General features: G+C 33.8%; 1 long non-coding RNA gene across 2 annotated transcripts in view; it reads left to right on the top strand.

Moving 5' to 3' along the window:
* Positions 1–26,823, top strand: part of LOC135279028 (uncharacterized) — a 75,989-nt gene that overhangs the window by 25,373 nt on the left and 23,793 nt on the right. Inside the window, exons 4-5 of one of the 2 annotated variants that reach the window (XR_010346385.1) lie at positions 12,525–12,697; positions 21,223–25,194. This is a non-coding gene — a long non-coding RNA (uncharacterized LOC135279028). Of the gene's footprint in view, positions 1–12,524; positions 12,698–21,222; positions 25,195–26,823 lie in introns of those variants that run through there. The other variant, XR_010346386.1, reaches the window with a different exon arrangement.

Here is a 26,823-nt window from a genome sequence, read left to right as displayed (position 1 = left end):
CCACAATTTCCCCTACCTTGAGACAGCTGGTTCCAACAGACCCACCACAGGGAACAGCTGAGCTCAGCAGACACCATGGCAGCACCTCTGGGAGAAAGTATTCAAAAGTCAGCAGAAAATGCTGGAGGGAGTGTGGGGGGTGTGCTGGAACAACACTCTCCTCTTCCCCTTGGGCTGCACTGTGATCTCAGAAAAACTCATTAGGCCATGGCCTTGACGAACAGCACCTGGGCTAAGCTGCTCTTGAGCCTTTCAGAGACACTGTCTTTTCCAGGAACTTCTGCTGCCCAACAAGCCCCCTTTAAACTTTTGGTCAGTTTCAGGAGTAATTTTGGTAAGGGAGTCCATTCTGAACTTCGTGACTCAAAGGAGATTCTGCCTTATTCTCTTTCATCCTTACCCTCTCCTACCCTTATCTTTTTTCCATCTCCAGCTTCTGCATAGATCCCTTTACATTGATTTTAATTTTAGACTGATTTTAGATTTTAGTCTGATTTTTCTCTCTGGGCCTTAAACATGTAGTAAGTCATAGAGTGAACCTTGCCAATGAACTTTGCTGTACTTTCACTTTATTAATATTATTATTTTGCCAATATCTTTACCGGTGATTCTTTGAGTGGCGTAAAACACTCATTTGCTACAGGAGGAGAAACAAAGCTACAGGAGAGGAAAAAAATATAGTGAGAGAAGGCAAGATAAGAAGCAGAAGGAGAGGCATCCACTAGTGCAGCTAAAAGGTGTCAGGAGAAAGGGGCAGGAGAGAGAAACTGCTGTGTACAATCCACCTGATTCCAGGCTGCTCAGCTGGGGGAGAGGTAGAGGAGTCTAGAGGGAAACTGATCTTGGGAAAGAGGGGACAGCAGATATTGCTTTAATGTTCTTTTCCTTTGTCTTTATCTGAATAAGTTTTAATTGGTAATAAATTAATTTTCCCCAAATCTAGTATGTTTTGTCCATGACAGCATTTAGTAAGTGAGCTCTTTCCTGTTCTCTTCCCTTGTCCCACTGAAGAGTAGCAGTGAGCAAGCAGCTTGTTGGGAGTTTGGCCCTTAGTCAAGGCCAACCCACCACATTGGCCAAGATGGGGAAATTAGGTTTTATTTACCAAAAGTCTTTTCAGTTTTACATCAAAAAGCAATTTTTTTGAGACTACACATGGAATACTGAACTAGTTAATTGCTGCTCTGAAACCAAAACCAAAACCCAAAAGAGGTGAGAGTTTATTAAGTAGTAGTGGTATTCAATAGATGCATGAACTTCCTGAAAGAGTTCAGACTGAACTTTCAGACTAAGAAATTGTTTGGATCGCCAGTGTTGATTTGTTTTGGTTTTGGTTTTTTAAATTGCCTGTTATTTTGTCCTCTTCATATCAAAGTATGTATAAATGTATTAATATAATTTGAGGTGTCAGTAGGAAGTTAAAGATCTTGCCAATGGCTAACATCTTGCCTTGTATTACTGAAAGACTTAGAAAACACTCAGTTAACACTACAAGGTAGTCATTCTCAGTGATCCTTGGGAACCCCTTTCAACTCAGCATATTCTGTGATGAGAAGAGAAGAGAAGAGAAGAGAAGAGAAGAGAAGAGAAGAGAAGAGAAGAGAAGAGAAGAGAAGAGAAGAGAAGAGAAGAGAAGAGAAGAGAAGAGAAGAGAAGAGAAGAGAAGAGAAGAGAAGAGAAGAGAAGAGGCTTGAAAACTTACATCAAGGCAATGAAGTAACTAGATTAAGTGATAACGGCTGGTGAAATGATAAACAGGTACAATCAGGTGAAATGTTAGGATACTGCAACTCACTTTGTCTGAAAGCTGGCTTGTGTGTCTTGTTGCAGGGTATCAAAAAAGAGATGTCTGAAAGATAGTTTCCATGCAAAGCGTGTTGAATAATGCAATCTGCTCAAGTTCAGTTTTGGATAAATGTGGTATTCACAATCTGCATATACTTCAAATGAAAACATTGATCCTGTGATTCATTTTCTGAAAATTATATTCCATGTATCTTATACAGAGAAGCTAGCAGCAGAAACATTTACCCACTTATTTTTCATCCACTCTTCTGAAATATTATGTTGTATGATTGATAGACCTTACATGGATTACATGGAGACATCAAGTTTCAAGTAGCAAATATAATTTTCTCAAAGCAGTATCATAATTCATAGTCCATTATATAATACAGTGCAGAAGAGAGCTGAACCTACTGAAGGAAAGCTACACAATGTAATTATCATTATTCCAAATGTTTCTGTCATTCTTAATAAAGAAAACCATAGAGATTTATAAAAATAATTTCATGATTTAATGATACCAGAAAATCACAAACCTAGCTCATATAAATTGCTGTAGTGCTTTCATTCAGCTTTGTTAAAACCCTGAATCTCTGATAAAAAAATTTTCAAATAAAACAGTCAGAATGAAAATTATATTCATAAATATGTACAAGAACACAGTTCTATTTGCTATACTGCTAATGTCAGTTATGCAAAAATTAGAATTACTGTCATCTTGTAACAGAAAAATGAAGTTGTTAGGAAGACATTTCATTTAATATAAGAGAATTGTTAAAGATGATTATCCACTTGTTAAAGATGCTGTGGAAGTTTGAAGTATTATCAAGGATAATTTCTTGCTTTTCCTAAAAGGAGGTTTTCTCCTCTCTTTTTGTAGTCACTAAACCTAATCATTTCCATTCTAGGAATGGAAACTACTTACACTCTAGAGCTAGTGCTATACTTAAGGCACACAATCAGTGACATTATCATTAGAGGAGAAGATGCTCAGTTTTCCCACTGAGTTCAGTGAGTCCTAAAATCCCTTCTGTTTCTCAAAAGGCATTTTCTTCGTTGCAGTAGATACAGTGGGCACCAAGCTTCAACTTTGAAAATTTTGTGCTAAAGTCTCACTCTTTTCTTGTCAGAAGCTACCATCTTTCACATTGTATTAATGATTCCTTCCCTTTCTGTGTAACATTAGAAATCAAACCACATCTGAGTTTACTGAACAACCAGAAGTGAAAAACTGTATTTCAGTCATGGTATTTGACCTGGAATTTAGTTGTATAGGGATATATCTGTGAAGGATGGGAGTAGTGGTAGCAGATTCACTTATGTTTACTCCATTGCTTCTCAGTCAGGGTTAAGACATGCCCTAGCTATAAAAACAAGAAAAAAAATTAGACATAGGTTTAAATCCATATTATTCATACTATATACATTTTATGCCTTCATTCAACCAATTCAAGCTTCTGAATCTGGTATGGAAAGTAAATTGGTGTATTATAATTACTACTGCACTGTGACCAGGTAAAGAATACTGGGAATGAGGCACAGTATTATTTTTCCTCGATAACCCAGTCTGTGATGTGGCCAGTTTCAGCGGGAAAATCCTGCAATGACTTGTCATTGTAGGTAAGGAGTAAAATTCCTACTTCCTTTACAGAGCAAAGAGTAAACAAGAAAGGATTAAACTTCTTCCTATTCTTGACTGAAAATCCTTCATATCTTTCATTTCAGTGATCTCTTTTCACTCCACACAACTTTTGGTGTAACTGATTCCAGCTGTCATTTTTCACAGTGGCTGTTAGGGAAAAGAAACACAGTCATGGAAAGCACAATGTAGAGACATGTACAACCCACCTTGCAGCAGCCTAGAAAAGGTTAATGAAAACTTTAATTACCAATCCTTCATATGACAAAGATAATTAGAAACAACTGCTGCAGGAGACTATATGAGGAGCAGTCTCAGGAGCAGTAGTTGAGATTTTAAGCTATGATGAAAAATTGCTATGAGATGAAAATAGTCTGCTAAGAAAAGGAAGAAAATCCACAGAATTCATGGAAGATAACAGGTAGAAATATACTCCTGACACTTATCTTGACCTCTATGACAAGACACCTGAAGAAGAGTAAAGCCCTTGTTTTTAACTTCAAGAGATGTAGAAAGGGTCTGGGGATAAAGACTGAAGCTGACAGATATCTATCTTGCATCTGTGAAAATCCTAACTAATTCTGTTATCTGAAAGAGAAAGGTCTGTTCCTCAGCCAAATGGAAAGATCACATTTATATATTGGAAAGGCTGTTGTACCATACATGATATGGCTGTAGCTCACTGCCATGTAAAAGTTGAGAAGAGATGAAACATTAAAACTTCTATTGAAATTGTTGGCTAACATGCATACACATTCAAAAAAATAAAGTACTGACAAATATTTATTAGCTTGTAATTAGACATTTTGTCCAAAAGTTTTGTTCAGACAGACAAGGTGAGCATTTATTATTGTCTGATGGGATAATATTTTACCTGTCATCATTAAAAAAAAAGAGGTGGATAAATATATTAATTGCTGACTTTAAATATTGTCTGGTGGACATGTGTAGGTATTTAAAACATTTACCTTAAAGTCAAGACTAAAACCTAGTATCCTACACTGACTCTTATTTAGCTTGAAAGTGCATCTTTGGCATCTGGTCTTAATTTTTAATGTACAGCAACTTTTACATTAACTTGTAAAACATTTTACAGAACTCTGATTTGAATCAGTTGCAAATGTATTGGGAATGTATATCTGAATGGAATAATTTTAAAATTAATAGACACCATCTGCAAAGCCCTTAAACCAACTTTTGTAGCCATAAGTTGCTGCAAATTTTCTAGATAAATTTTCTGAAGTACCTGGTGCTTTTCTGAAGTATTTTAAATTAAACTAAAATTCAAATGAAATGCTTTAAGATACACAACCCTGAAACAGCAGACAGTGTTTTTCAACATGAAACTTTGAAGTGTTCTAAATGAATCTTTAGCAGCAGGATACATGAAAATACACTTCTACTCATACAATCTTATGCCCAGACATAATTATCCATGAATTAGATATCCACTAAGTATTGTGTCCTTCTGGAGGCATGCCAATAGAAAAGTTTATTTGTATTCTTATTCTGACACTCAATGTGCTTGCAACTTCTAAATTTTCTACTTTTCTCCTGAAAATTATGATAAATACAGGAGTTAGTAATAGCAGAACCAGGCAATCTAAAATACAGCAGGGACTTTTGGCCTGTTGCTTAAGCTGGTAACTTTTCTCGATCATGAAGGGAAAAAGAGGGTTTGGTTTGTTTTCTAGATTTTTTTTCCCTGCAAAAGGCTAGAACGGATCTATGTTCCTACTTTGATGACTGAGAATTTTTTTTTGTTCCCAGAATTTGGCCTTTCTTATCACCTGGACAAATCACTTTTTAGTGATATGACACAACTGTAAAGATTAAAAAAAAAAAGTTCAAATATATGGAAGTGTATAGTATACAAAATTTCTTTTTCAACTTAATGGAATACATATGAATACTTTTTGGTTGATCTTTCATGGTAGCCACTTAACATTAGTTCTGTTAATTTTTAGGAACAAAAGTTAATCTAACAAGTCTACGATCTCAGAAACCTTTCTAATGAATGTTATTAGACTTCCGCAGGCTTCAGCCTTCTGGCATCTCACCTGTCCTACCAGAGCTCTGAGGGAACTCCTGAAGGTTTGACAGGTTAAACCAATTCTCAGAGTGACCTGCAGAAATTTTCTTAATCTAGACTACTTTGAAAATTTTTAATCCAAACTTAAGTTCATATAGACTTATTAATAGTGTTATTGTCTGTTACTCCAACACAGCAAAATGACTCCAGTAAAAAAATCTTACACTCATTGAGAGTCACTGTCAGTTTTCAGTCCCTGCCAATAATCAGAAAACTTAGTTTGACTCTTCTTTTAAAATATTTATAAATAATATCTTCACTGTATTTTCTCTGATTTGTATGTTGTGCTTCATGTTGAGTCTCAAATTTTTGTATCGTCTAGCCTAAATATTTTTCTAAGTTTGTGTACTCTAAAAGCATATTTTATAATCACATTCTGAGCATCAGTAGGTTTATTATGCTTACTCTCGCTTTTGCTAACTTTTGTGACCTATTTGTTGAACATTTTTCAGCCAGAAGAAAACAAGCACATACATACTAATTTTAGAACCTGTTGATGTTATTGGAAGTAGAGTTGTGGTTTCATCTGAAAAACATTTAAGAGTAATCTTGGAAACTTTTAAATATCTTTAATTCAGATCAAAATAATTACAAACAGCATAGAAAAAACTTCGTATTTTGTCAAAACCTAATCACAGAAGTAATGAAATTGAAATCAAATGACACCCATGGAATAATTTTTTATTTGAATTTAGTAAGGCCACTTGAGAAATTTACAAGTTTACCTTTGAAGAAATTACCTGATAATTCACATAGAACATTTCTTTTCTTTGTTCTTGATTCCACTATCTTTTGAAACATCTTTAATTAAAGCAAGTTAGCCACTGGGATCTTAATCTAAAATCACTTCTACTTATCTTATTTTGTTCAGAGATGTCACACAATTTAAGATTGGACTCAATAAATACAGCCTTGAGGCAGTAGCAGCTGTGCTTCTTTTTCACCTGTGCCTAGTTTTTGTAAAAATATCTGATTGTGTCTTTAATATACCAAAAGTTAAGTGAATCTAGGTTAAGTCCCTAGAGTCTGACAAGTATCAAGCTTCTTCCTGAATTTTACAATTGGTTGACTCTATAATACAAAGTTATCAAAATGGAGAAAAGGGCATTTATGAGCATGTGGTGCTTCAAATTATCCTAAAAATAATGCTTAAATCTCTTCTCACATTCCTCCTCTCTTTCTTCTTGTCCTGACAAGCCTGCACCTAAACATAACTATTAATGTCATCAACTACTTAGTATGTACTTACTTTAAATTACAGTTCTAAAAGATTCAAAAGACAGAACCATGGAGTTTGAATCTTGAGGCCTCTGAGGATATATCATCAGACATCATAAACTTGTCTTTAACTGATGTGAATATTTCCACACTCAAACTGATAAAAATAAGTAATGCCAGTAGCTCTGGTTCATCACAGACCTCTTGGCAAGGCTGAGGCATGTTAGTACATCCTAAACTTGTGTTGTTACCAGAGATAGTGAAATGAACAGTTAACAGCCTTGCAAAAGAAAACCTTAATGTGTTTCATTTGCATGAGAACAAAGAACAGTGTCAATATGTGAAAAAACGTCTTTGATGCCAAATTCTGATTTCTGTGATTTTATGCCTTAGAAGATTTATCCACTTATATAATGATATCTGCTCCTTTCAAAAACTCATATGTGTATGTGAATGATATGTGAGACTCACCATGAGTCAATTCAAGTTTACCTTTCTTTGTGCAACAGAAGATCACAAAGAACACCAGTTACACTCTGACCTATGTGTAATACATAATTTTCTGGCTAAAGACACTTCACTCAGCAAGCTACTCTCCTTGAAAAGTCAAGTATTCACTTCTTTTTTTCTACTTCATAATAAATAATAAATTTTGACAATAATGTCGTATGGTTCTCAAGGAAAAAAACATTAAATTTGAGATGGAGAGTTCTAAAATTGTTTTGAGTCAAACTTCCTTTTTCCAAAAGAAAAAATAATTATAGCATAAAATCTATCTTTAGCAGAAGGTGAAGTGCTAAAGCAGAAGCAAATCTTGACTCTCTGCCAAAGACAGGTAAAACAATCTTTCTAAATACCTATTTCATAAGGGTTTTACAATTTTCAAGACTCTTAATAGTGCAAGAGGTGAAAATAATGTGAAATTTCATTATGAAATAACTCAAAGGATATTTCAGTTTTATTTTCTGTTCCATCTTACTCATCACTAACGATCTTGAATTTAAAACTGATACTTGTTAAACTTTAATATTCTGGAATTGAACATTCATTCCTGTGATTGGTTTTTCAAAATATGTTGGGGGGAGGGGGGGGTCCCAACTGCTTACAGAAACTAATCAGAACAAAACAAATAAGTCACAGAAACAAAACACATGGAAGAACTAAAAAAAAAAAAAAAAAATGAATAGAGCACTGATAACAAAATTTCTCAATGTAAAAATTATTTATTATTTATAAAGAAACTGAGAATTAAAGCTAAACAAGAATCAGGCATAAAATTCTATTTTTTGTCATCATACATCAAGGACTTATACATAAAAATGTGTCAGAGCAGACATACACAAACACAGATGCTACACGGAAAATATCAATAAAATAGCATTTACATATACAAAAATATATGATATTTCAATCTCTTCAAACAAGTGTAATGAGATATATATCTTAGAAACCTTAATAGGAAGCTGAAACTCTTTTTCACACAAAGAAAAATCTTGAAGACCTATTATTCCTGCCTCCTGTCTCTGCATATATCTCAGTTACTTTATTGTGAGCTGTTAGATTTCCCCAACTTGATGTCCATGCCTCAAGAATATGCCTTGATAACATGCAGTGCATAAAAATCTTTGCCTGAACACTTTAATTTTGAATCCTTAAATAACAGTTTCATCTGTGTGGTGGGTAATTTCGTGATTTTACTGTGGCAGTAATTGCATCTAATGACACTACTTACACATCCATAGTTAACTGTGAATAAAAAAGTCCAAGAGGTGGAAAGTGGTAAGCAGCAATCAGAAATGTTCAGGTGCCAGGACCTGTAAAAAATTTGCCTTTCTTCCTCAGAAGAACTGACTTGATAGTAAGAACCCTTGCAAATATGAAATCCTTTTCACCCCACATTGTACTCTCTCAGTCAGTATCACTCTTTGTAACCTCCCTGAATGAAAATCCATCTTCAATGACAAGAAGTCTCCTTTATTGTCTTTTTTTTTCTTTCCTTCTTCTGTTCTTACACATGTGAAACTTTCTTAATCTTACAGCATTGGCTGTAAGATTATCAGAGTGGACTTGTAAGGATAATGAAGGCTGAACTTATCTATAGTGATGCGATCAAGGTCAGTGGAAGTTACTCTTCGGTTAAGTCATGAAACATCGACTTTGGACCTTATATTCAACCTATAAACCCTATATATTACCCAACCCATTTTAGTTTGCCATCTTACGGTGAGATTTTTCTGTGTTCTCAGTTGTTTTCTGTTTTTTTAATTTTGTTCTGCTTTGTTGATTTCTTTGCTTTTTCTTTTTGTTGGTTTTGTTTTTCTTAGGAAGTGTCCTTCTTAGTGCTGTGACAGTTTGATTTTCACTACCACATTAGGGAGGGAAGAAAGGGTATGAATTCTGCCACGACAGAAGCTGATGCTGGAGAGAGAAATGACAGGCTCAGTATTTTGCAGTTTGTTAAAAGTAGATCTCAGTCTTTGAAAAAGTCTAATTAACTTTACTGAACACATAAAAATTCTGCATTCGCTGGGGTTTTTTCCCTAACCAAAATGATGAATCAGTGGCTATTTAGCATATAAACCTATTTATCCGTGTTCAATAGGATGAACACTGTAAATTGAACATTGATGATTGCTACTTTATATGGAGAGGCACCTCTCTATTGCTCTGATTTCTCAATAAATTTTTTTTAATCATTCAGCAAGGGAGAAAGAACAATATCCTAATTACTGGATGGTAATTTACAAACAATTTATCTGCTACCACAGATAGTGCATTCTAAGACATTATAAACAAACATTTTGAACATTTTCCATGTGTACCCAGAGCAGCCACTTTTGAGTACCAGAATTTTCTTCCAAAGAACAAAAAAATAAGTTAATGAGACAGAAGGGAGAACTGTGAGCTATTATCAAACCATATAATGGAAAAAAAAAAAATAAAAACAAACCAAAAACCCTACTTAAATTTCTTTATGAATATTAGGCTTGATTGGCTGGCAAGCACTAAGGGAACACTCAGTATGAGAGCTCCAAAGTTAGCTTTATTCTTACAGTAACTTTGCAGTGGTGTCATCTTTCTTACTGACCTTTCCTATGTACTCCTCACTAGAAATCAAATCACCTGGTAATGAAAGGAGACAAGCTTTGTCAAACAGGACCTGCCTTTCATAAACCCATTGTTGGGCCAGATCCCCTGGTTAACAAGGTATACAAGCCACCAAAAGACCTTGCCTCTTCCAGTCCATGCTTCATTTCAATACTGCAGAAAGCATTAAGGGACTAGATAGAAAAACTCTCTTTCTATGTACTCTTTTTTCCAATCCATTATGTGAGACTGTAAATTTACTTCACTAGAATATCTTGCCTAGTTCTTTATTATTCAGGACAGCTAATAACTGCCATTTCCACCATTTCCACGCAGAACTGATGATGAGCAGAATGATGTCATAGATAGACACTGCAAGATCTCAAATATGGATGGTGAATTTCTTTTCTCATAATATAATATCTCTATTATGAGAAATCCATACTGTCTGCTGTGGTAGTGAACATTATAGAAAACTGTATTGGAAAACTGAGCAGGTCAATTGAAAGGGCTGAATTTTATTCCCTCTTTACTTAACAGACTTTCACCTGCTGCTGCACAATCTTGCTGAAACCTGAAAAAGAAAATAAAAACCAAGAAATTTTTGGTCAAATATGATACAGACTGAGAAGGCAAAAAAAGATAAAAGTCAACTTAATATCTTGTTTTCCTCTCTAACACTGTTGTTAAAAAAAGAACTTCTGTTAAGGGCAGCCTTTAGGGACAAGTTTTGAGTATATAACCTGGATACAAAACACTTATGATCATGCATATTTATTTCTGCTAATAAGAAAGTAAGTGTTCTATTAAATTACATTCATTTAAGATGTCTGAGTCTCACAGATTGCATATCTTAAAGTCATAATTAGGATTTGTGATTAGGTGAGACATTTCAGAAGAGGTACTTGAGGAATCAGTAAAAAGAAAAGATATCTATATATATATATATCAACATTCATTGAATAAAACGCCCTGTTTGTATCACAGCCCTTCCACATATAGCAGTAGGGATGGAATACAAAAGGTAATAAAGATATTAATTTGTAGCATTATTCCAAAAGCCTGAAAAACTAGAGCTCTTAAAGAGTTGCTCTCTGTCTCTTTCTAGGGAAATATCATATTCTAAATATAAAAGGAGAATACATCTGCAAAGAAAGTGAGAGTGGCCTGTAAGCCCTTACAGCATCCTCTTCGTATTTTAATGCACAATAGATCTTGGCATAAAGGTCCATGCTTTAAAGTGGAACAACTGAATTGGGTAGTGTTAAAGCAAAACAATAAATCCAATATTTCTTTTTTATATTTTAAAGTATATCTGGATAAATACATTCAATCATGTATCAAAAGAAGTCAAACTGGACTGTGTTGAACTGGAACAGGCAATCAAACATATTGGAAGTATTTTTTAGGAAATGAAGGAGATTGATATTATATACATTCTTAGCAATAAATTAGGTTTTGGAAAATAACCATTTTACTTACAATATCAAGTTCCCAGTTCAGCTTTTTTATTAATATTTTAATTATATTAATCACCATTACTACCAGCATCAAGATATAGGAGTTTTTATGTACATATTACTAAGATATGAAAAAAATTACTTCCTGCATGTCAGCACTGACCTAACCAAATTTACATGCTTCATTTTGAAAATGAAAAATATACATAAATATTAGCAGCAGAATAATCTAGTACAAATTTTGCTGTGTTTTTTTTTTTCTTTCTTTCTCATTTGAGGAGATTAGCATTTCAAAAATTTAGAAATCTACTCATCCTTTTGCATGTTATACTTGTCCTATTTAATGATTTAGTTCAAGTCACTTTGGCAGGATTTCATCAAGATTTTAGCAGATAATTGAGAGGGAAAATGTTAACAAATTTACTTCCAAAGAAGGTGATAATTCTTGATCACTTCTGTGTTTTCTTTTTTGGGTAGAAATGAAAAAGCACCAAAGAATTTGGAAAAAGGGAAAAAAATATATTGAAGATACTGAAACTGAGGGTATTTACAATCCAACTTCATTAGTTTACACTGATGAGCTACATAATATGATTTCTTAATGTACAGTTATTTAATAAATATTGATAGAAATGGATATAGTAGGGACATTGCTCAGTCCTCACAAAGCAATCTATTTAATTTCTGGTTGTGTATTAACAGGGGGAAGTGTTACATTTTTTCCTACTATATTTGAGAGATTCTTTAATAGATAACAGGTGGTGGGGTTTAATACCTAAAAAAAGTCACCTTTTTGAAACTGACAACATGTATAGAAAAAAATCTATATTAAATTTTCTATGGAAGGAAACTCTTTTAGCAAAGTATATTAAAGAAAATCTTGAGAATTTTGACTAACTTGGCTTACTGGAGAGTAAATCATTGCAAATCATTAAAACTTATAAATGAATATTTCTAGAAAGGTAAGCTAGCATCAAGAACCTAGCGAATGACAAGGAAAATTACGATGAGCCTCAGTTTAGGAAGTAAGAGACCATCTTAATCCACTTATGCCAAAACTCACTCTATTATAAATCTACTCCATAAATCATATATACCAAAATAGAGATGACAGATGAAAATAAGTGCTGTTCTCCTTGATCTAAAATAAGCTTACAACTTAAATAAATAAAGAGGTCACAGAATCTGCAGCCATTGTCTTAAAGTATCCTAATAAGTTTCAATATCTTCCATGACACACCAGATAACCTTATATGCCACTGGCACTTCACTGAAGGCTGCCACTCCAGCTGAAGGCCACAGAAATCCTGCTGGCTCATCTGGAACTAACACAACGCTCATTTGCTCTTCAGAAGGTTTGTTATAATGAAGAAGGATTATTCCTGACTTTAGAGAAAGACTCTGAGACATGAAAATGTACGTGATCCGGCTCTGATTTACACTGCTTGTGTTATTTCTTTTTTATTTCCACAATAAATGTCTTTTGCGAGTATTAATAATAATAACAATAATAATACTAGCAACGATAATAATAATAATTTTAAAAGTTGCCTTCCATGATATTCTACCAGGGAGAAATAGAGGTAATTATCCTACTGCTGCTTAAAGTTTCTTTTGTAGCTCAGAAAAGCTCTGCATCAGAGTTCTGTAAACAAGGCGGCTTTTATTCTCCCTGTCCTGGAAACATTGTTACCACTCAAGATATTTGTTATTAATGGAATAAAGATAGGGTCACAGTCATTCAGGAAACAGATGGGACATGGAACTCTGGAAAGTGTTAGAATATTTGGAGAAAGAAAGGATTGAAGTTTATCTGGTTTATTGGATTTAAAATTAACTTGAAGGAAAAAGATTAAAAGGATTAATTTTAAATGATGACTTCAAACACTAAGAATAAATCTGAAATAAGCTCAGAGATCTTAAGTTGTGCAGGTTCTTCTATTCTTGCTTTCTTACAGAATCCACTCTGTGGGATTTTAAGTTATGTGAAATGCAGCAGAGGTCAGAGAAGGAAAAAAACCCAAAAAGTACCATATGCATGTTTTGGGCTTGACTGTCATTCTTCCAGACTGAAATAGAAATCTTAGTAGATTGCTCCAAATGTTGGTTATGTAATAGAGCTTGGCTATCAGCAGCAGATTGAATTAAGACCATAGAATTTATCTTGCCTCTTGAAATGAATAACGAAATGAAGATAAAATGCATGTTCAAAACTAAGGAGCACAATGAACATCACAACAATATGAAAACTCAGATGCCAACCTTTTAAATGCACTTCCCTTCTGAAAGTAAAAATGATAACAGGTGAATTATCCCTAAGTATCATCTCCAAAAACTAGGATTGGCATGCCTGAGTCTATTACATAAAATTAGACATAAATTACCTAAGATTATATGTGAGCATTTCAAGAATGTGAGACATAAATTCATTTCAGATTGACATAATAGCTCAGTGACAATTAACACTGGCTACATAGGAGTTATTTTAAAACTGAGTAAAGACATCTGTTGTAGCAGCCTGGTGGTAAACAATTGTCTGCTCTTTTCCAAAAGAGGTGTGTGAAAGAGCTTTTCCTATTACTTTTAGCATATTTGCAACTAGAGTGTGTATGGCTGAATTTCTCTTTGACTGGATAAGGTGGTTGATGTTTTGGACTACAGCAAAGTGAATTAATATAAAGTCGGTGGATGTGTATATGCAATTATATATATATATATATAATATGAATATTACGTATAATATACTGACCTCTGTATCCTGCTATAATGATCTGGCTTGACAAGGTCCTAATGTCATTTCAAAAAAATGTGGATTTAGATTTCCAATTTGATGAATTTCTATGGTATTGAAGCTGGCCCAGATAATAAGTGTTAGTGGGGTTTTTATGAAGGTGAATATGTTAAGACCCTCTAATTAGTTCTAATTCATAGTTTAAAAAAGCAACTTTGGTATCTCCACCAAAAACTGTACATACATAAAAAGAAATATTTTTTGCATTCAGTGAGGTCTACTCTTTCTGAGGGATATAAATGCAACAAGCTATAGAGAATTTCTTAGTTCACCTTTTTTGCTTCTCACACTTTTAGAGAATTTTGTCTCAACACTCATTGTTGGGGTTGTCCTTTCCTATTTCTAGGAGGCAGGATTGGTGGCATGGGATTTGAGGAAGTTCAAACATATTTTATTTCTAAAATTCTTGCTAGCCCTTTCATCACATAAATAAATAGAGTAAAACACACAAATAAAGTACACAATAATAGTGGGTCTGCTTGGAAAATAATCTGTGTAACAAAACCTAATAGAAAAAGAAACTAAATACTAAATGTATGGAATACTCACACACTTCAATCTGAACTCTGGCTGAAATATCTTGGAATTAAGTGAAAGGTAAAAAGGATAAGTGCTGAGAGCTACTCTTTTTAGCACACACTCCCCCCAAAAAATCCACCCAACCACTTATGTATTAAAAAATCCTCTTCTCTTTCAAAAATACAGAACATGAGGGGACACGTGAAATATTTGATAACTTAAATTAAAATTATAAGAATTTTCTTTTTAATATGATTTGGTTGTGGATCTTACAAACAACTTTATTTGCTTATTATAGTTTAATTTGTAAAATTCAATATTCATTGTACAAAATTTCTAGTGCTCCATTTACAGGAAATAACACTTGAAGAACACTTACTAATGTGTGTATCCAGTGGGTACTGGGGCAATTTAAACTATCCCAAATTGTGTCCTAGATGAGTCTTACCAGAGGAGCTCTTAGACCTAAAATTAGGCCAGAGCTCTCCTAGTAGCAGGAATTTCTGTCTGTGACTTCTTTCAGTACTAATTGTGGGGTATCTCAAAATATTTTCAATATTATGACTACCCAGAATTACTCCTTGGTGCATATTGAGTAAAATCAAGCTTTTGATAAGTTATGAGATTGATCTTTTTTTCTCAATATGTGGCTTTTCTAAGTAGAAAGACTGAGTGTGACTTGTTTAAGATAAAAAAAGAGACATTAACTAGCACTTTTTCAGCACAGTTTTGGTGGACTAATCTTGTAAGGATACTTTTTGGAGAGGATAACTAGATCCATATGGAAATTATTATCTTCCCATATATGACTTACTTACTTTAGGTTCATTCAAAATTAGAAATGTTTGTACTTATTGTATCACAATGTATTATTATTTTTTTTGTAGTTGTTAAAACCTGCTTTGTGACAAATGATTTGTTCACTTCGTGCACTGGCAATTAATCATCCATGTTACTGAATCAGCATGTTATTTGATTTATGGGAAGCAAATTAATCTGGATTTAAAAAATTCATTTTTCTGAATGTTGTCTTTAAAGCACTTGAGTGGAATGAGGGTTTTCATTATTGTACCTGGACAAAAAGAAGAGAAGCAGCTTTAAGAGATTATTTCTTTCAGGATCCTGTCTTCATCTCTAAATTATTTGACATTAAGTAGTGGTATTTACTACTTCTAAAGAGAGAAAAATCAGTTACACACACAGAGATAGACTTTAAAGGACTGCAGTGAGGATGCACCTCAAGGGTAAAAGTTGAGACTAAACTTTCCTTTTGAAAAGTGCTCAAAGAATATAAGTTCAGTCAGTAATCATCCTTAAAAAGACATCAAAGTCACTGCAGGATATTTTGCTGTAATTAAGGCTAACTAATCTCTTACATATAGAGTAAATGGTAAGAAATTAAAAGGTAGCAAATGGTGATGTGTATAAATCCTGGGATTGGAGTCTTGGAGCTGGACTTGTATATTGTACTGCTGCTTTTAAAGGATGACCCAGTCAGTAGACTTGCAACATAAAGTTGTTGGTGAAGCCCTCATTAAAACTCAGTGGAATTTTAAATTTGCTCCAATCTTAATGCATACTAATTACTGTCTTCTTATATTCACCTCAGTGAATGTTACTGTGGATTTCTCTTTTAGCTGAAATGGAAATATCTATGCCAGTGGGTAAAAAAAAGCTTGATGAAGCAATTTTATTTAAGTTAGGCTTAAGGAAACAGAAAATAATTAAATACATGAATATATTGAGTCATGTCTACAATGTAGCAGCCCAGTTGTCTGAATCTGACTCATTTTTCCACTCTCAGCTGAAACTCCACAAGGATAAAGGCAGTATATTTTAAGAGTATAGCCCCCAACACCCTGTTGATACTCATCAAGAGAAAAATAGCTGCTGAGAACATGGTGGTGACTTTTTTTTGGGACTATCCAGCAGAGCCAAAACAAGTGTGACACTTGCTGCCCTGAGGTCTCACCTCTAGCACCATCACAGTGATAATTTAAATGCAATTTGTAGGTTTCCATATTGTTGTGATTTAGGCATTTATTGCAAGAAATGTGTGATAAAATATAGCTAGGAATCAGAAGGTTAACTTGATGGACTGTACTGGATAGTGCTACCCAGTTCTAACCTAACTTGATGATGCATTTTCTCCTTAGCATTACTTGAATCTGTGAATTTACTGAGCTTTCATAATTTCCACAGCCACTTAGAAAAATAGGTTCTATAACAGGATGATATTTCTCTTCTCCAAATAAATATCTCAGGGTCCTTATTATAATCTCATTGTGAAGTAAAATAATACCATATAAAACTAGTATAAAACCTCGTAGAACTAATTATATTTCGTCCTTCTATTTAAAAGTCTAGAGCTGAGCTTTGCTGAGAAGGAAAAGCTGTCATAGCAAGGTACAAACTTCAGCTGATATAAAAAAAATTATCAGGAACCTCCCACTGGAAATTGGCCACACAGACAAAAGTCCTAGAGGAAACTTATTTTAAAAATAATCAGCAGTGCAGATAAAAGGCATGTCTTTTTCTTGCCATTTTCTTTCCGTTTGCTTTTGCAACTAAAATTAAGACAATTATTTATATATAAATAAACTATTTTTCTTATGTCTATAATAGGTCCACAACAGGATCATAGCAACCACCAGGGTGTTACTAATTTGTATTTCCCCCTGCAACCAGAAGAAACACAAGTAGATCAACTTCTGTCTAGTATTTCTGGATCAATGACTGACCTGTCATTGTGTATCTTCCTTACAATACTTCCATAACCTTTGCAAAGGGCCAGCGGTATACCATAGGTCTTTAACTTCTTACACGCAAAACTGGGATCCAAAAACAGATGTAGCCCAGGTCCAAAACTTGAAACACAGATCTTGGGATTCAGCAGATATTTTTCATTTGTGAAATGTATTGCATGTATTTTTTCTCAATTATTCTTTAAAGAAAGAAGTTCACAAAACAGAAAAATTACAAAGTTCCAAATACTTTCTAGCACATCTTTTCCATCTTTTTATGTTCTTTTTAGCAAATCTTTTTATGTGCATTCTGTGATGTTGCTTGTCTGCATGCAAATTAGGGGAGAAAAAAGAGAAAAAATGTTTTATTTTGGTCTGACAGTAATCTATACCTGCTATTATTTGCTAACATCTTTCTACCTCTGGAGAAATGTGCAGAGATTCCAGGTGGTAGAAAACTGCCCTGCCATTCTGTCAAGGTATAAAATAGAAATAATGTTTTTCAATCCTACTTCTGGTCTACTGGAATCTCTCATTGTCCCATCAAATTTTGGTAACTACCAAGAATATGGAATACTAAAATCAATATTGGATTTGAAATCTTATGTAGTCACTCTTGATTAATATAAGAATGTACTGTTCTTGCAAAAGAGAGCCTAAGTATTGAGAAGGATAAAATGTTTTATTTCAAAACAATAACATGTCACTGCACCTCATCCAGAAAAAGGTTACTAAATAACAGATTCAACATTTCAAACCTATGTTTTTCAAATAAGTATTTCACAAGTTTTGAGTGTGTGAATGTCAAAATTGAGAAAGCTGAAAAATGTGAAGGATTGAAACTCTGCAGATATCAGTAAATGGAATAAAAACAAATATTTTTCACCCAGAGTGTTTAAATTCCAATGTTTAATTAAAGAAATAAAAATAAATTCTTCATTGACTGGAATTAGAATCTAACTGCAGGTTTAGAAAAGATAAAAAGAAAAATAAACCTGTATTTAGACATTTTTAACCTTAGAGCCACAATGCTAATGTTAAAAAAAGAAAAAAAAAAAAAAGAGGAGAAGTAGACCTAAGGAAATACAGTTTGATCCACATGACAGCAGTCAGGAGACATACATGAGATTATAAATTTGCTTTTTGTGGGAACAAAATAAAACTATCAATAATACAGATAAGCAGCGAATATACTTCATTTTGTGTTATCAGTTTTAACTTAGTGTCATTACCCTAGATGATGCCATTTTGTTCTTTTCTCTGTAATTTTAAGTCATTCTTACACTGTGAAGTGCTGAGACTACTCTCTGCCCTTTTCACTTCAGTAACCCATGCTCTGCAAACCACAGCTGCCTCCGTGCATGGTATGCAAGATAAAAGGGAACTTGTGCCATTACATCCAGGCTAGCTAAAGTGAGGCTCTGAGACCATCAGTCCCCTCATGCACCCTTTTGACTTTATGTTCTGTTGCCTTGTCTGTGGAAATAGAAGATAGCGTTGGTGTAAAAAGTTTCTTCTTAGGAATTTCATCCCGTCTTTCAGGGAGCTACTTTGCTTAAAAACCTGTCCTCTTCTGCAGGTCAAGGAGAGAACAAAATCTCCAAATGTGTATCAAGTTTATCTGAAAAGAACCTCACTTTCGTCAGCAATTTTATTTTATGTATGTGTTTCCATGTCTTCCTAGATTTGCCTACTTTTATATTGAAAGAATTTGGAAGGGAACTGTAAATAATGGTGTCATCCAATGACACTTCCATAGTACTAATTCAGTACTAATTTTTATTTTTTTTTTTTTGCTTGACTGGGAACTAGGTACATATTTTAAATTATTTGTTGATTATAATGGTCTGAGTGAGTACCCGAAAGTCCAGATCAGTCTCTTATTTTGCTTTGTTAAAAATGTTGGGGGTTTAATTGCATGTTGCATAGTTCAGTGGATCCCATTCCTTTTAGAGCTCGTTCCTTTTAGACTCTCATTTGAAAAACCTGACAGCACTCCTGACCTCATTGGTGCTGACTCTAATCTTATTTTTCCTTTTTGAAAACTGCTACTTTCCCTCTCCTATAGAAGCTCCATGTTTCCTATCACAAATTTCAAGCACAGCTTAGAGCTGAAGTTCATGATGCACTGAAGCCTCACTAGTAAGCTGAGCCCCTTTTGTAGTGACTGAATGACTGATTAAAGCACTTTAAGACCTATTACAAGCCTTCAATGTATAATTGTTTCCTTATATGTTGTTCTAGGAATTTCTAGAGGTTTCAAAGATAATTTGTTTCTGTGCCAGACCACATTTAGTAGGATTATTTATTATCCCCTCAAGAAGAAAACATCTTAATTATTTTTTCTTGTTGATTATTAAGTGGAAGGCAAATACTTATGGGCAATGCAATACTTAAAGCTGAGCTGCTGCTTAGTTCTCCCTATGCACATGATATACTTGCAGATATTTCACCATAAAAGAAATTAATTATGATTGGAAATACCTGTTGTGAATTGTGAACTCAGAACAGATTGTGTTTCATCTATGAAAACATGGCCTTCTTTTACTTTCCAATACCTTTGATTTTTCATTTTGGTTGTTATACCTTAAGTTTTGCCAACATTTTTTTCTTTACTAGCAGGTAATAATTTAAAGCAGCCCATTGAATAACTCGCCTGTATTTCTTGATACTTATTTTTGTCTACTCACAAAATTACATCGTTATCTAGAGTTTAAGAGAACAGTGTAACTTTTAATTAAAACTATGTAGAATGATTACTATTTTGATTAAACCTGGTTTTGAAACCAGACAGTTTGTCGGCAGGAGCACAGCATGTCTTCCTTTCTACTAAAATCCTCATTAAGGTCACATCTGCTTTCCTTGATTCCTACATCAAAAATGACCTTGTGCTTACTCTGTTTTATGACCACAGAAATTCTCAGTGAAAGTGCCCTTCAAATCTATTAGCAATTGTGTCCCATGTCTCCTGAATATTTTCAAACTGGGTGCATACAAATCATCTTAAGTCAAGATACAGCTCACCCCAGAGCAAAAAGTCACTGTACCTGCTGCCATTGTCTACCATCTTTACTTCCTGGGCCTGGCAAAAGGAAATTTCAATCAATAGTAAGCTTTAAACTTTATCCTAATTTTTGTGAGAGCATCAGGATACAAAGAACAATGGGACTAAAACACCCTGCTGTTGTATCACATAAATCTCTTCTGTTGCCCTTTAAAGGTTAGAAATTGCATAAAATGTAATATAAGCATCAGTGGTGTTCTAATGTATCCAAGAATGTGCATTAACAGAAAACTTTATACTCATTCAGCTCATGTTTTTTATATACTTAGCTTCTATTACCAGAAAAATAGCTGGAAAAATCACAGGCAGCAAACTTGAAGCAGCTTAAAAATTTTGCACAGTTCTAATTCTCAATATGTCTTTCTAGTAGGAAATATGTTTCATTAGTAGGGTTTGGGGTTTGGGGTGGTTTTTTTAGCAGTTTTGCATTTGGTTTTGTTTTTTTTTTTAAATCTCTATAGTCACCTAACAGATCCTCCATGACATTTGACTTTAAATATTAAGTATTGAGCACACTCAAAGCAGGAACTTTTCAGTCTAGAAGCTGTTCAGTACACTGGTTTGTTAGTTTGCAACCAAGTCTGGACTAACAAAGTAGTTCAGATATAATTTAAATTCTAGTTATATTTAATTATATTATAATTTTTGAATAATTATATCAGCAAGCTTGGTGACTTAACTTCTAGAATTTCCCTTCTTTAGTGTACGGAAAAAAATATAAAGTCAAGATCATATCAAGTGTTCCTTCAAATAAAAATTAAACATTTTTAAGCTTATTATGCTACTGTACAAACACAAAAACTGGGTATGTTGTATTTTTCAGCTGAAAATATGCCAGAAAAGATCACAATTAAATCTATTCTAAGTTGAATGGGATGTCAAATAGCCAGTAACAAGTCCTGCAGTGCCTGGAACGTATGTCCATAAAGGCTCAGCCGAAAGAATGATGTTGAACACTACACCAATGACAAGCACACCAAAGAGGATCAGGAAAGAATAAATGCTGACATTTAAGAAAGAGTACAAAGAACACCTTGAAGACATACTTGCTTTAAATACAACTTAACAGTCAGTTTTTGGGTCATTTTATTCAAAAGCAAGTCTTCTGTGGCAATGAAGCCTAGGATGGAATAAAGTATAAATTCCTCCAGAAACCATGAAGCTGCACAGTGAAAGTATGCCAGAAGAGCATACCTGGAAAAAAGATCTTTGCTCCTACCCTGACGAGTGCTGTGAAATCCACAATAAAAATATTCAGTTGTTTTATCACCTTGAGTAGTTCACAAGTCATCTCTTCTTTATGACACTGTGATCCTCCTCTCAACAGTAAATTAAGGCATATTTGTCAAATAATACTCTACAATCTGACACATCAGCACTGTTTATTTAGCCATGGCAGTGTAAACAATTTGTATTTCAAAGTAACTCTCATAGTGGCTAAGCTCATGGGGAATCTTATTTATAAATCATTGTAGTAGGTACCAATCATATGCAATTTGCTACTGCTATTGTAGACCAGCAATTTCACTTGTTACTGCAATTTTAAAGATAAACTTGGAGAAAATAGTAAGTACAAGGTATTTCTGTTATTCCAGAGCAGCTTTCTCTGGGGTAACACTCTCTTTATCCTTGAACAGAATATATATTAAAATTTGTGACTAGACAGGGTAAGGAATCATTGCAGTGATGTAATTTTCAGTATACTCTCTAAAAAATAGGGTTTGTTAAAAAAATATTTTCATGAAAATATTTTGTAGTAATAGTACTATTAGGAATATCAAGTCAAGATATGTTTCGGTCTTCTCTTACAGAAGAAAAGACACTTCTTCAATTGTTTCTTGTCAATTCACCAGGAGCATACAGATGATCACTAATCCAGATGAGTGTTCTAATTTTCACACTATAAAGAATATTTATGCACCTTAAATATTGGGGATAAACATTTTGATAACTTCATTTTTCTAAAAAAACTCAGATAAAAGAAAGAAAAAAGCATAAAAAACCCCAAACCAACAAACAAATTTAAAAAAAAAAACAAACAAACAAGCAAAAACCAACCAAGAAAACTCAAAAAAACCTATGCCAACCAACTAACCAAAAAAAAGCCATAACCTCTAAAAGAATTTACTGACGTCCAAATTTTTAGGGGAAATATTTAAAATGTGCTTAATTTAATGAAGATAATCATGGTCTTTGGGATTAGATGTTTTCTGTGAATTGTTCTCAAATTCCTCTGTGCATAGTAATCTTATCTGCTACCATGTCAACATCACTGAACCATCAGTAATATTTTCGGAGCTGAACATGAAGTAAATGCACTGATAACACCGGTGTAAATAAATTCTTGTATTAATATGTTTTGTGTTTATCAGCTGCACCTCTCAAGTTTATCTTTGTCAGGAGGTAGTAGTGTCTAGTCAAGCTATCTGACAACACACCATAAAATACCTCTGCAATCCATTTCTCATTAAACAAATGAGGAATGAGGTTTTTATGCAACTTGTGATTTTAAATGACAAAACTAACTAGCATCAAACTATTAAACTGCTAGATAAACATCTTCAGACTAAAGACCTGGTCATTTCTACATGAAATTTCATAAAGCATTGTGCTATGAATGGGTTTTACTAGAGCTGGAAAACAGCTGTTTGCCCTTGAAAGAATAATTACAATGACTAAATGGAAGAAATCAATATTATCAGAAGACTATGTTTAAAAAATAATGAAATGCCTCTTTTTCTATTTAATTAGAATACGTAAATGCCGCTTTTTCCTATTTCCACTAGAAATCCCCTGTATGAAAATGTAATTTATTAAAGGCATTATTAACAATGTGTTGCTTAATGACCCAAATCTCATCTCTCCTGCTACATCCTTTTCTTAGATAGAATCCAACAGAGAAAAAGAAAGAAGCAATGGCTTTAGCAAGGGCAGAGTAGAGTAGATGTTGCCAGGGAGACAGAGCAGGAAGCTCTGAGGAAGCTTGGAGTGTTGGAAATGAGATATACACACATCTTGGAAGTGTTGGAGTGAGCTATACACATGTAAACGGGGAACCTTAAGCACAGTATCCAAAACTATTCAGCAAAAGTTAAGCTGCAGTTTTGTTCTTTTTGATAATTGCATGATTCCATTAAAGTCACACAAACCCAAATGTTAGCAAAGCCGGAAAACGATATGGAAATCTGCTTTTTCATCAAACTAAATTCAGGAGGACAGAAAGATTTGCATATTACACATTGTTCATGTAGCCATAGACTTTCAATAATTCAATTCCCTCCTGCATGTTAAAGGGTTATTCAGTTATAAAATAGGAAAGCATGGGAAATACATAAAGATCAATTATTGTAAAGCAATGCCTTTGTGCTGTACAGTATTGAAATGTAAATGACTGAAGAGTTTACAAAGTTTTTATTGATTTGCTTCATGAAGCAAACTTTGCAGATAAATAAGCTAGCTTTTGTGTAATGAAACTTGCCACTGACCTTCATCCAAAAAGATCTTTAGAAGTTTGTAACTATATATACATTAAAAGAGCTCACCCTTCTATCTTTTGAAGTGCCACAAGAGAAAGAATGATGAAACTGCTCTAGTGCTACGTGATGTGCAAATATAATTTCATCCATAAAATGTGGTTAACTTTACAAAGACATCGTTGTAATGATTTTCGACTGAATAATAAAGTTTCTAAAACAGATTTATTTCTTATTTTACTGAAATAAATTTTGTAAGGTGCATTTCTGCTGAGCAGATTGTGCACTCTGAAAAATAATAGAGAAAATGGCAGGGTTGTTTAGCCTTGACAATTAAAAGTGAGTATGCACGTGTTATGATTTTGATATGCTAACCAAGATCATCCATTTGAGAACTGGCCACACTGAATTGAAATGCATGGGAAAACACAGGTCTGCTTCTGTTGTCATTTGTGCTACATTTTAAACTGGAATAACATTTTACTTTTTTTAGTCTGTACTTAAATTTAGTTGCTTTTGGAACTTGCTGTCATGGGGGTAGCTTAACATTGTCTGATTTTTTCACCTTTTGTGTCTGTATAAAATAAAACTTTCTGTTGTGTTCTCCATTCCTGTCTGTATAAAGCCTTTTGGGAGCACTACTGGTTCTGGTGCCTGCACCAAAATTTTTTGAATAATCCAGGGTGTCAGTCTGTATTGCGGTGGTCTGATCAGAGTCCAGTATCTGTATGCAAAATCAGAACCCTCTTTTCCTTATGAATACCATTTCACCTTTACCATTTTTGAAATTCATGAGCCACCCCTTTGTTCAATAAGTCTTGTAGATTCCTCATAAATACCTCATTACTGGTGTCTGCTTATTGAGGGTTGATTTTTAATTTTGGCCTTGGGAGTGTTTGGATGAAAAACTTTTATGTTTTGTGTGTTTGCATATAAATGTATGGTGGGAGTTTGAATGTGAAAGGATTTCTGTAGCTTTTCAAGATAAATTGTTGGTAGCAAACTTAGATGCAAAAGTCCTGATTGTCTGGGTTTGCCTTCTTTAAAGTTTTTAAGAAAATGGCTTTACTATTTTTATCAGAGGAACCTCTTTCTTTAGAAATGAAACAACAAGGCTGTGAGCATGTTTGCCGTTCTAAAATGATTCATGACCCTATATTTGCAATTAGAATTCAGTCATTCATATTGATTGAGATCAACTGAGATCAACTGATAAAGATGAAAGAATAATATACTGAGCAAAGCAGAATGTTTTCCCTCACTGAAAAGGGCTTTTTAAAACCATTAATTATCTCTGTATAGCAGATCAACACTTTCTTGAAAGACTGAAAAAGTATGGCTAATTTGTAAAAGTAAAGAGGTTCGAGTAATCTGAGATGTCTCTTCAGATCTCTATATTAAATACTTGAGCAACAGAAAAGACTCTTTCATTTAGCTGGCATAGGAAACAATAATGCACATTTGTAATGCATGTTCATCTTATTTTCAAGTAACAGACAGACACTTTTAGTTAAGTATTCTAATAAAAAAGAAAAAAAAGAAAAATGAAAAAATGGCAATAGTTATTTAATGAAATGTATGAGTGAAATTCTGGAAATAACTAAGTAACACAGGATTTACATAATTTCCCAAACTGGTAATTGCATTTCTTTCTAAAGTGAATTCTTGGGTTCAGATTTTTGTTCACTAGTTCTGGGATATTTTCCTTTGCTGAAGGTCCACACAAGTAACACACTCAGATAGGTACATGTTTGAAGAGGTAAGAGCATCTCCCTTGGGGCTGAGGTTTCTCAGGGCTGTATAGTACCATGTTGTTATCTGTGAATCCAATAGGAATACTGTGTAAGGAGGGTAATTTTGCCTGGTTACAAAAATGGTATTAGACAACTTGTCAGAGTTCATATTTTTTCATTATTTTGATGTTGTAAAAGTCATCCTTCCTTCCATCAGAGACTCTCAGCAGATGTGGATAAAGAGCCATCTTTCAGGTCTGTCATCACCCTAGTTCTCTGAGCAGGTGCCAGTAAATTGGACTCTGAACACCTTAAATACTACTAGAATTTCTTGAAAATGGGATGTAGTTTCTTGCTTTGTGGTGGTGGAATAAAATAATGTTGGTGAAAGCAAAAATGAAATGTCTTTCTTCAGTGAAACTAGCATGGAAAGTTTTATTTTAAGAATTCCCATGAGTCAGATTTTGATTATCAAGTTAGAACAGAGTTTTCGACTCTTCTGATTTTATTGAGTATTTGATTTTGAAGAGATTTCTACTGCTCTATCTGCCCCAGCTGCTGAAATTGGATTATTATCTGAGAAGGAAAGTTTTCTTCTTCGAAAAATAACTCCTGGATGACTGCTTGATTTGGGAAATAGCTTGACTAAAGCTAAATACTCTGATCCTATGGGAAACAAAGATAATCTAAGTTACTTATTTCCTATATCTTAAACCCATAAATAAATACACACAGTGTGAAAATTAATTTATTAGTATTTTATGCATCTTTAACAGTGGGAGAACAAGGAGAAAAACAATGTTGCAAATTTAAAGTTGACAACTGAATCCATTTTTTTTCAAACCAGCTATAATTTAACTTGACTAACATTGAAGAAAATCCACAATAAATTGAAGAAATGTTCATGGTCTTTTTAGTGAGGGTACTAAATTGGGGAGTACCATTCCTAAACCATTACAACTGTTTTAAGACACCAGGAACTTAATATGGGTTTAATATGAAGATGCAACAGTCTCACCTCCATTAGATCACCAGACTGACAACTCCTAAAAGTATCCAGCTCACTTTTTGCCTTTGAAAAATCATCCCATAGTTCTATTTGATTTGATAAAATTTTAAGAAATAAGCAGAATTTAAAAGGTGGGATCAATTCCAACTTTGCAAAAATGTTGGCTGCTGGTAGCATCTGTATTTTACAAAGGCTCCTGAAACGTTCAA

This window comes from Passer domesticus, chromosome 1 (genome assembly GCF_036417665.1).
Source record: "Passer domesticus isolate bPasDom1 chromosome 1, bPasDom1.hap1, whole genome shotgun sequence".
NCBI lineage: Eukaryota > Metazoa > Chordata > Aves > Passeriformes > Passeridae > Passer > Passer domesticus.
Note: the sequence above shows the minus strand (reverse complement) of the source record. Positions and strands in the feature narration are given on the sequence as shown.